Source organism: Rhipicephalus microplus, chromosome 4 (genome assembly GCF_043290135.1).
Source record: "Rhipicephalus microplus isolate Deutch F79 chromosome 4, USDA_Rmic, whole genome shotgun sequence".
Taxonomy (NCBI): domain Eukaryota; kingdom Metazoa; phylum Arthropoda; class Arachnida; order Ixodida; family Ixodidae; genus Rhipicephalus; species Rhipicephalus microplus.
Window position 1 is genome coordinate 89,013,860 of NC_134703.1, and position 12,110 is coordinate 89,025,969.

The 12,110-nt window shown below is 41.7% G+C and overlaps 1 protein-coding gene and 1 long non-coding RNA gene across 5 annotated transcripts in view; one reads left to right on the top strand and one right to left on the bottom strand.

Moving 5' to 3' along the window:
- The window catches only part of LOC119172789 (protein turtle), a 353,955-nt gene that overhangs the window by 148,774 nt on the left and 193,071 nt on the right, over positions 1 to 12,110 (bottom strand). The gene's annotated exons all lie outside the window — the stretch shown is intronic.
- Positions 3,879 to 5,545, top strand: LOC142813953 (uncharacterized). Its single transcript, XR_012894755.1, has 3 exons — positions 3,879 to 4,103; positions 5,077 to 5,155; positions 5,348 to 5,545. It is a non-coding gene; the product is annotated as an uncharacterized LOC142813953 (long non-coding RNA).

The following is a 12,110-nucleotide window of genomic DNA, read 5'->3' on the forward strand; positions in this document are numbered from 1 at the left end:
AATGAAACAGGGAAAAGGCAAGCTCGAATTTCGAGAGTGAGGCTCCGTAATTCAATTTCTGTCTGGCAAGCAAATTAAACCGTTGTCAATCAGTACGTTTGCGCCAATAATCGCTCACTGCGTGAACACTGTCGTAACAAGAAACTAATTAGTTCGTCGTGTTTGAATTATGTGATTCTTTTTAATAAAGCCGGGGAGGGGGTTTTGGTGGAAGTTTGTTTCGAATACAACTAAACATAAGCAGACAAGCTTCAGGCAGATACAATATTGATGCAACAGCATTGCAGAGCTTGTTTTTCGAAAATTCCGGCTTCGATATTCGTTTTGGCGTCTTTGGCTGTGAGCGAAAAACTGTCATCTTGTTCCTGACCTAAAAATCGAGAAAGACGGAAATCAAATAACCTATAACAAATTTCGATAGGGCTATGTAACGATTGTAATGGGGCGTATTCTGGAAAAAGGATGTTTCGCAAGTAGTTTTTCGCTGAGAAGAAAACTGTGGTAGTGTTGACTCAGATATACTACCTATTGTAGTAAAACTGTAATTACATTAAATTATACATCGAATATTATAATTTTAGGTACTTTTATTGTTGTCAAATTGTAGGCTCAAGTTGGCCATCTACTACCAGAACAATATAATAAAACCGTAATGTTAACTGTTATGCCTCTGACCTACTCTACTAACCACCTCACTTACTACGACAATTACCCTTACATAAATTTCTCTTTGAAAAATTGTAGCGCAAAGGCATTATATACCCGTTGAAGCCAAAGATGCATCATTCATCCCGCTTCTGCGTGGATTCATTTAAAAAGAAATTGAGCTGACCTAATTCGAGCACATGACCAAGAGATCAATTTATGTGACGTAGTCACGACACCACGTAAGAACTTTCAGTTGTTTCAGGTGGTCTAAATTTCCGGAGCCCTCCACTACGGCGTCTCTCATAATCATATAGTGGTTTTGGGACGTTAAACCCCACATATCAACTTTCAGTTGTGATGTAACGTGATTAAGACGAAGTGATGAAGTCACATACTCACATGACCACGTAAGAAACTTATGCTACAAAGTCACCTGACCAAGCAATGAAATCATGGGGTAACATCGCGTGACATTGGTGTCGATATAGTATGGGCACAGTTTAAACGCTTGTACTTAATGTGATTCCCAATTAAATTTCCATAGGGATAATTAGGTGCCTCAGAGACATTTTATTTCTTATTTATACGGCAGCCAGTTAGGCCTTCACGAATATGTGACCCAAACGTAAAGTGGATAACATCGCTATTATGTAAACAACAAGCGACCCTTAAACTGTGCCACATTGATTGTATTTGTTCCTGGAATCTAAAAATAACATTACTTTGCAATCCTGCGCTGCGTTTACTTTTTCTCATTTAATTAATGACAACACGTGTCGTCTTTCAGCGCCGGTGTAACGGCAACTATAGCAAGCACTTCACTCACTAGTTTTTTCCTCTTTGCCTCTTTATGTCTAGCTTAACAGCGGCTCACCTTCAAAGTCTCACCGTATTTTGTTAGCGACTCCCAACTTCTACGCTAACTTATCGCAAGAAGCGTCTTCACGGGACATTAGTCTCCTCGATATAGGGAAGTAAGTTCAATCGAGTATATTCCGAAAAATTTAGCTTAGGCCTCTTGAGCATGTCTCCTCCTGCCAGGGATGCGGTGAAACATGAAATACTGTTTCAGGAATAAAGCTTTAGTATTGATGTTCCGAACGGGTACTGCGAACATGGATAGTTCATTAGCACTCAAACCAGTCAGAAGAGAAGCAGCGTGGTTTATCACTGCCGAATGTGAGCAGTAACTCTACCGGCATAGTGTGTGCTCGTTAACTGACCTTTCCTATCCATGTAAGAGCGCGTTTTAATATGGATGCTATGATTTCACAAGGCTCCCGCTTTATTTTGTCAGTTAACGCATCTAACATCGTCTGGCTAACTTTCTTAAAACTCACGGGCTTCGTCGATCAACATCCGCATTATTTAGTTGCAGCTAATGAAGAACATAACAGTATACCTTTTAACATTTTCTTCTTGAGCGCCGTGTGATAAGTCACGGCGTTCGTAACAGATTTCTTGTAATTGATATTGAGGGATTCGCATTGAACATTTGCTCTTCTTATTTGAATATTCACTGGATTGCGTTATGTAGTATTTAATGTACACTCATCTCGTAATTGAGTTCATTTTTTTATTTAGTTTTTCTGTTGTGCCTGTACCGGTACTACCTATGTCCTGCTTCCAGTACTTAATTCGAAACAATAATAATAATAATAATAATAATAATAATAATAATAATAATAATAATAATAATAATAATAATAATAATAATAATAATAATAATAATAATAATAATAATAATAATAATAATTGCGGTCTGAGTGTCAAAACACGATTGATTATGAGGAGCACCCTAATGGAGGGCTGAAGAGGTGCCGACCAACTGGTTTTATTTAAACTGCGCGGATATCGCACAGCATACAGGGGTTCTTAACATTAGGCCTTCATTTAAATGCTACCACCATGACCGTTATCAAACCCGCAACCTTCAATACATAAGTGCGAAGTTTGTACATATAAATAGGTTTAGTGGATGAAGGTGGATGGTGGTGGACTCACTATATTATTTTCTGAGTAACTAGACTGCACTAGCGTGCTCTCCCAGCTTTTTAGAAAAATGGCATGCACATATGTACAAATATCTACAAAAACATTTTCAGCAATTTATGGCGAATCGATGCATCGCCGCTTCTGCGCCTGCGCGTCGCGGCGATGTCTCCAAACACGGGCGCCAGCGATAAGAACACTCTCGCCCGAAATAAGAAAACTGTGTGTGTGCCCTGATTCAGGGGCAGTCACTGTACGCTCTAAGCCAAAAATAGCCAAAATGGGAGCAACGGCTGTTTTTACTCCTTCAGACCGACTGTTACTCTCCGAAAAGACCAAGCGGAACAAGATGGCCGACTTGTTCGAGAATGGGGGAGCAACTGTATTCATCTTAAGTTTGTAAGGGAGCAACGGAAGGAGGAACCGCTGTAAATGCTCTCGTCACGCAACGGTTACTCCCCGGCAGGACACCGCACACAAATATGCATGCCGCCCACATTGATATTCATGGGCCAGATTATTGTTTGCTCTGTGTGCCAAGCTTCACCAAACCAAAACAGTGATTTATTTTAGCATCCGTAGATAATAAGATAGCAGCGCTGGCTGAACACAGAAGGCCTGAGAATACAGTACGGCAAATACCTAACACACGCAGCAGCAGAATGGAGAGTTGGCACGTCAAAGCGGACCGAACGCCGGAACACGTGCAAAACAACGATAAAAAAAGCCTAGACACGCCGCTCGTCCGCGAAGTAAGGGCTTCAAAGTCGATCAAGCACCGAAACACGTGCGTAAGGAGCCCCCCCCCCCCCCCCCCCCCCCGCCCAGATATATCGGAGAAGAAAAAAAAAAAAGCGGACCCAGACGCGCTTCTCATCAGCCATACACTTAGTAGCACGCTTCACCGTGTAGTTTCAGGGCAGAATGACAAATCTGCGCCATCTGCGCCCGCACGACAAGTGTGGCGCTAGTGTAGCAAACGATGTAAGTTACAAAGTAATTTTTATTCAGTGTTTATGTTGACTAGCACTAAATAAAAATTACACTCAACTTTTTATATTTATTTATGAGTTTTAGTGTACCTCAGTTTTTTTTTATAATTGTATTAGGAGAGCACACTGAAATTATTGCGCTGACGCCTGTGCTGCCGCTGCTCGACGTTTTTTTTTTTTTTCGGCGCAACTAGGTTCGCGTTCGCACTACTTACTCATTTTCATATGGTCTGTGGTTGGCGAGCACATGGACGTGCGAGCTTGTGAGCTATGCTTTGATCGTGTGTGTGTGTCGCAGATTTGCGTTTCTACTTATTCGTGATGAAGGTTAGTGTATATTTATCTTTATGGAGCGCGAAGTAGTTGTGGATTTTGCTGCTGGGTGGAACAAACACATCGTAAACACGTCTTCAGCTATCTGCAAGCCTGTTCGCTCGTCGGACAAAGGACTGTACATGCATCAGCGTGCAGGTGAGTGGCATTTCCAGCAACATTTAATGCTCTTACAATACATTGTTGAGTGGTTGCGCTATTGAAAGAGAAATGATTTGCTCTTATTCACCGTATCCATTGCTAGCCGTATCGGACTAAATTACCTCTATTACCGCCTGCATACCCTCTTGCTTCCCCTGTCACCACTGCAGTGCCAGTGTACTTTTGCAGTTAAAAGTTCATTTCCGCAACACTACTTTGCTTGAAAAAACATTGGGGTGGGGTTGTAGCTGCATTCATACTGGCACTTTTCTACCATTGGCTTTATGTAATGTTAACGGCTGAGTGTTGGGGCCTTGGGCCGCATTTTTTAGAAATGTAAAGTGTATGTAAATCAGTAAGTGAACAAATCATTGTCGCATCACTTCACTGGCATAGCCAGGCGGTCGCGCGCAGAATTTTTTTAGGCCGGGCGTAGGGAGCCCAAATTGACGACCATATTCGCTTGCCCGGCCTATTCAGATAAGCGGACCCCCCCCCCCCCCCTCCCCGCACGCCTAAAAAAAAAAAAAATCTGCCCACATCACTGCGTCACTTGCTTCACCTCTGCGTTGAACGTACTATTTTATAAGCGCGCCATCAAGCGAGCAGTTTACATATTGACAGAACAATTGGAGGAGGAATGACCCAAATCTTTCAGATTTCTTTAGTGATGCAAAACCTTAGCAAAACTGAATATTGTAAAAGACAATCATAAATGCTGTATGTTCTCGTTAGCGCTGTCATTATTCTGCATCATGAAATCTTTATGCGCTGTGAAAACTTGGCATGTCGTTAAAGTCACATATCGACGTTAATACCAATCGACGAAAATTTCGACAACCTCAATAACGCCGTTTGGGATTTGCCGCATGCACATAATTAGGCTGATTCCCACTTGGCTGTTCTTAACCTGACTTCACTGCTACCAAATGAAACAATATTTGATGCATGTATTTTACTTTTTTTTCAGGGATATGACACAAATTTGGTTATACTGCAGATAAAGATGCTCCCAACGATGCTAAAGTACAGAAAGCAAGTGAATTTTGGTATGTGCAGACTTTTTGTACTACGTATATGAAAGCATCGCATTTTAGGGGCAAACTGTGCATGTGTTGGCCAGAGAATAGTTCACTATGCCACATGGTTACACTGGCACTGACAATTCGACATGGCTCCGCTGGCCGTGTGTGTGCTCACACTGTTACCGTTAAGATAAAATGTTTATGTTTTCATTGCAGGGATTGCTGTTTGTACTAAAAAGCCAACTGCCAAGATTTGTTTATGCTGGTACTCCTAAAAGTATGCTTTCCCTATTTACATGGATTTTGGCTTGCACAAAGCATAACACTTGGGCCTAGATTCACAAAGCTGTCCATGCGCAGGCCTTCATAACAGCGTTTCTTGACTTGCCTTTACCCTGTTTTCTGCAGATGTTTCGTGGGTTTAAAACCCACGAAACACACAACAGCTGTCGGGCATTGCTAAAACTCAGGATGAGCTTCGGAAAAAGCTGGACGACGTGGTTACTAAAACTAATGTAATTGAAAAGCGCCTTACTTCACTAGAGGAAACAGAAAAGAAGTTCGCTGACAAACTAGACGACTTAGAAAACAGAAGCCGGAGAACAAACTTGGTATTCTTTGGAATACCAGATAGTCATCCAAAGGAAACTTGGGAAGAATCCGAAAATCTAGTTAAGTCTGTCTGTACGGATGTATTAAAGCTGGAAAATATAGCAATAGAAAGGGCTCATCGTCTCGGGGCCTACAAAACAGAAAGAATTCGTCCAATAATTGCTAGCTTTTCAGGATCGAAATCAAGAGAATCTGTTCTGCGAAATGCATACAGATTCAAGGGGACGTCATACAGCGTATCAGAAGACTTCAGCAAGGCAGTTCAAGAAAAACGCCGGCAGCTTTGGAAGTACAGTAAAGAAAAACAGCTCGACAAGAAAAATCGTGTACATTTAAGTTACGATAAGCTGGTAATCAATGGACAAGCATTTGCCTGGGATACTGACATGCACCAACCAGTTCCTCTTCGGGCGCATGCTCAGATATTGGGGCGGAAATGACATGATCATTCTAGCTTAAGAACAAATGGGAAATATACCATCACAAAAAGCTTTACACCAGTATTGTTGGTGGTCAACTGTCGAAGCCTAAAAAACAAAACTGATGAGTTTACAATCTTACTTGAAACGGTGAAAGCGCAAATCGTTATGGGTACCGAATCATGGCTTGACGACACAGTATTGGATGTAGAAATATTTCCGCCAGGTTTTACAGTGTACCGTAAAGATAGAAACAGGCACGGTGGTGGCGTGTTTCTTTTAATTTCAAGTAGCCTTGCCAGCGAAGAAGTTGTTTTTGATAATGAAACTGAATCAGTATGGTGCCGCGTCCAATTTCCCCAGGGAAACAACATCGTTTTTGGATCATTTTACCGCCCACCTGACCACAACAATGAACCTTTGATTCAACTTTCCGACATACTATCACAAATATCTCACTGCGTAATACTGGGAGGGGATTTCAATCTGCCCGATATGAAATGGGATTCCGACTGTGTAGCCCCACAAAAAAATCGAAATTGTTCTGCCTTTTCAGAACTAATGAGTGTCTATGGGCTACAACAATATGTGAACGAACCAACTCGGATTAACGCTTTACTAGATCTTTTACTAAGCAATGACGAAAATGTTATTCTTCACACAAACGTATGTCCAGGAATTAGTGATCATAGTTGCGTTGTTGCAGAGTTAAACGTTTCTAGAATACCTGCGTGTAAGCAAACCCCTCGAAATGTTTTCATGTACGACAGAGGGGACTTTAATGCCATTTCCGAAGAGCTGGTCTTGTATTATCCCACTTTTTTATGCATATCGGAGTCATGCGGCATGGATGAATTGTGGCAAATTTTCCGTGACAAGGTTACAGAGCTGGTGAATATGTACGTACCTCAGAGGTGTCTAAGATGCAGAAAGAGGCACAAACCCTGGTTCAACTCTGAGATACGCAAACTTGTTAGAAAAGCAGCGAATGCCCATAAAAGGTTTCTTAAAAAGAGAACAGCACTAAATAAAACAAAGCTCAAAAGTGTAAACAAAGAGCTTAAGTTAAAACTAAAACAGGCAAAGCGTGTCTTCTTTGACAAGCTAAACACAGACTTGAAGTGTAATCCAAAATTCTTTTGGAAGTATGTCAAGAGCAACAGAAAAGACGACACAGCTATCCCTGACCTTTTAACCCAGGAAAAAACTATAACGGATGACTTGGAGAAAGCTGAAGCATTTAACGCCTATTTTCAGTCAGTGTTTTCAAAAAGAACTGAACACTCTCCAATGCTACCTTCAAAAAATATTGGTAATGAAATGGCGGAAATTGAAATCGACTACGCTGGTTTGGATAGTCTGCTGCGTACTCTGGACACCTCTAAGGCTACAGGGCCTGACGGTATATCATCTCATGTACTTAAAAAGTGTCACGTTATTATCGCACAATATTTATGCATAATGTACAAGTTGTCTCTAGACACCGGCGTTATTCCAAGGGATTGGAAAACAGCCAATGTGGTTCCTGTACATAAGGCAGGAAGCAAAAAACATGTACAAAATTATCGTCCCATATCCTTAATTTCAACCTGTTGCAAATTATTAGAACATGTTATTTATAGCGCATTGTTCAAATATCTCGAATCTACTCATTTTTTTGCCCGCTCCCAGCATGGATTTCGGCAGGGTCGTTCATGCGTCACGCAACTAACTGAATTTCAGCATGACGTACTGACTGCGCTTGACCGTAACAACATTGTTGATGCATTATTTCTCGATTTTCGCAAGGCATTTGATACGGTCCCACATAATCTGTTAGATATTAAACTGGCTTCACTGAATATTAATGCTAAGCTGCAAACCTGGCTACGGAATTACTTAAGTGGTCGTAAACAGTGTGTTGTTTTAAATTCTAAAACGTCTTCATATGTAAACGTGACTTCAGGCGTGCCACAAGGTAGCGTTCTAGGTCCGCTGTTATTTTTGGTTTATATAAATGATATAGCATATAACATAAAATCTTGCATAAAATTATTCGCAGACGATTGCGTCATCTACCGTCACATTACTTCAATCACAGACACTGAACTATTGCAAGATGACTTAAACACGGTAACACATTGGTGCTCCACGTGGAATATGTGCTTAAATATCTCGAAGTGCAACCACATCAGCTTTGCAAAGAACATTTCAAAAATCCAGTGCACATACAGTATTAATGGCGAGGCAGTCAAAAAGGTGCCCGAGTGTAAATATTTAGGAATTTACTTGACAGAATCGTTCCATTGGAACAGACACATAGACCAAATGATCTCAAAGGCTAGTAGAACGTTGTTTTTTATTCGCAGAAACTTTCACTGTGCAACAAAAGAAGTGAAAGAAACTCTTTACTTCCTTCTTGTCAGGTCTATACTTGAATATGCTTGTGTTATCTGGGACCCGGCTCAAAAGTATCTTGCAAAAACAATAGAAAAAGTCCAAAACCAGGCAGCCCGTTTCGTCAGCAACAACTACGACCCATTCGCTAGTATGTCAGAAATAAAGGCCATATTAGGCTGGGAAACTCTAAAATCTAGAAGACGGAAACTTCGATTAAAACTTCTGCATAGCATATATTATAACCTAACAGGAATTAATAAGTCTGAATACCTACTAGCACCAACATATCGTTCCACAAGATGCCAACACTCACATAAAATACAAGAATACGCGTACAAAACCACTACTTTTGCCAACTCCTTCTTTTTAAAAACAATTAGAGACTGGAATGAACTTCCCGAAGGTATAGTGAACTTGAGTGACAACAGCGCTTTTTTCTCATCGTTGTGAAATTGTGACATATGTACTTCTCTTTTGGTACCTGTTGTCATGTGCAATATTGTACTAAAATATTTTTTATTTTTATAAGTTGTTACAATTGAATTTTTTCACTATGTTTGGCGTCTTATCGCAGAAATGTTTCCTATGACTTCTTATGTATACCCCCCTGCAGTAATGCCACTACGGCGTTGCAGGAACTATGTAAATAAAAAATAAATAAAAAGTGCCACAGCATGTTGACCTCCCCCACTCTGAAATATTCGCGTTCAAAGTTCCGCAAGAGTGGGCTTAACTTTCTTGTGCACCTCTTTGCTAGTCCAAGATACTGAAGTGTTATGCTCTTACTAGAGGTGACAGTGTTTCTAATGTTTGTATTTCCATCACATTGACCAAGTATGCGATCTTGGCTTGACTGGTAGCACATCCCCAACAAATGTCTTTGTGGCACATGTAGAAGGCAGTACAAAATAAATAGGCAGACATTCACACCGGGAGCTAACTTCTAATAATGCTTTTTTTTTGGAAACCATGGTGTGCTTATTCCAATTTGTCTAACAAGCAGTAACCTGTTTGGCTGTGAACCAACAAGACGTTGAACTAATAAAAGCTTCACATCTTGTTGCTCTCAAATATATATGTATTGGAAAGCTATCTGTGACACTGTCAAACAAAGAATCAGAATATCTGTGCATGCCTTAAGATATATTGCTTCGTTTACATATCTCGTGGCTGTGACTCGTCAACCGAGTGAACAAATGCACCCTAGTTTTTTAAATTTAAAGCATTTTTTGAAGGTAGCACGGTCTACATTTATTTGTCTATAGTTTTGTCTAGCCGTTTGCGTCAGGTACAAAGAAATATACTGAAGATTATCATGTAGCCTCTGCAAATGGTTGCTTTCAAGCAGGCTTTGCATGCTTGGCTTGTGCCTACAGGTATTGCACAATTCAAGACGCAGCAGCGTATGATAGAACAGTAGAATCGAGAGCAACTATGTGCACGAGCTAAATAAGTATTTTAACATGAGCGGACAGTATGTGTTATTTGCCACACACATGACCTCATTTAGAATGCCCACTGGTGAATGGGCTCATAGAAATGTCACTCAGCTGTGTATAGGAAACAAGTTAACTGAACCTAAGGGTATATTTAACTGCTATAAATATGCCTTGTTGAGGTGCTGCACATTTTCTTCCAGAATATTGCTGTCTGAGATATCATGTGAAGAGCGTCTACCACATCAGCATTTATATGGCTTGCCAAGTAACGTTTGGTCGAACCTTCCTTTTTTTCACATTTCGTTTTGCAGTAGACATCCTAGAATGTAAGCGCTGCTGCAGTGTGTGTGACTCATTGTTATGAATTGATTCTGGCATGTTTAACCTCACACTTCTATTTTTTTTCTTGCAGCAATGAGATGCTTCACATATGCCTGCGGTGACGTTCTGCTGCGCTAGCCTGATGGAAACACCAGCTGCGAAACTTGAGTTCTTCAGAATTGGAGAAGTTGCCCTTCTCTCACCAATGATGACACAGACTGCCCTACGCTAGAAATTCAAGATTGTTTTCCCACGGATGACGCAGAAAACCTTTGATGTATTAGGGTGTTTGTTTAGTGCTGGCTGTGGTGTGGCAAAGTCTACTTTTACGTGTGGTCACACGTCGCCTCATAAAAAGAACAATAAAGCATTTCTTTTCCTTTCAATATTGTCCACTTTTTGTGTTAGAAGCACCCAAGCAGTGCTCTTCCAAGGAGCTCTCGCCATGTGTTAAGCGTGTGACAAGCATACTCGAGATAAATACTCATTTCCCCAAGGAGTAACTGGAAGCATGTGCAGTTGGTTTTCAGAGAGTAACTGCGAACACGTGGGAGGAACGGTAAAGAGTAACTGTTGCTCTTAGAAGAGCAACTGGTGGGAGTAATGGTTGGTCGGCAGGGAGCAACTGGTGGGAGTAACTGTTGGTCTGCAGGGAGGAACTGGATGGAGTAACTGTTCGTCTCCCGAAGGAGGAACTGAAAGGGGAGCAACGGTTCCTCCCTCTGCAGTTACTCCTTTTAGGAGAGTAATGGGAGTGGCAATGCAATTGCTCCCTGAAAGGAGCAACCCCTATACCCCTGTTGCTCCGTTTTGGCTTAGAGTGTAGAACCTTCAGTGCGGAAACATTAAAGTTATGTTATTCCACAAATTCATTAGTGTCGAGCCCCGCCGCGGTGGTCTATTGGCTAAGGTACTTGGCTGCTGACCCGCCAGTCACAGGATCGAGTCCCGGCTGCGGCGCCTGCATTTTCGATGGAGGCGAAAATGCTGTAGGTCCTTGCGCTCAGATTTAGTTGCACGTTAAAGAACTCCAGGTGGTAGAAATTTCCGGAGCCCTCCACTACGGCGTCTCTTATAATGATACGGTGGTTTTGGGACCTTAAAATCTTGATATAAATCAATAGGATCGAAGAAAGAAGAGATTGAAAGAAAAAGAAAGAGCTGAAGGTGAACGCGGTAGCAGTACATAAATGCTTAACTGTACCACTCTCGAGAAAAACGAATGATTACTATTCGAAAATGGCCGAAATATGTCCAACTTTCTTACAAACCGCTGGCGCTTAATTTTCCAGCTCATAGTGAGCGAGCTCGCGGACATGTAAATCACGCATGCGCATACTGAAAGCACCGACACTCGCGAAGCATTCGCAGTACGTCGACGGTCGTTAGAGGAGAGCCAAGACTAATACGATTCCCAAATCGATCCAGAGCGGAAGCCTCCACAACGGCTGCGTCAGCTGCTGCTGCTGCTTTAGGCGTAGTGCCATCTTTTAATTATCTCCAGGAGGGCAATATCTAGCATCAGCGTTTTGTAGAGAGAAAAACTAGCAGGAAAGGAATCGGCGCTTCGGCCGGGGAAGGAAGCGGCCATCAAAGACCGCAAAAACATAAAAACTACTAGCGGCTGAAATCGATTCCTGGAGGAGAGGTCAGGTAGTTGGATTCGAGAGCACAGATATGATCGCGGTAAGGGAATGAGAGGCTGATGTTGGCCTCAAAAGAGAATCAGGAAAGGCAGCTAGATGTACTCGGAGGGAAAGTGGGTGAGAGGGAGAGAAGTAGGTGCAGTACAGGCGCGGTCAGGTTCGC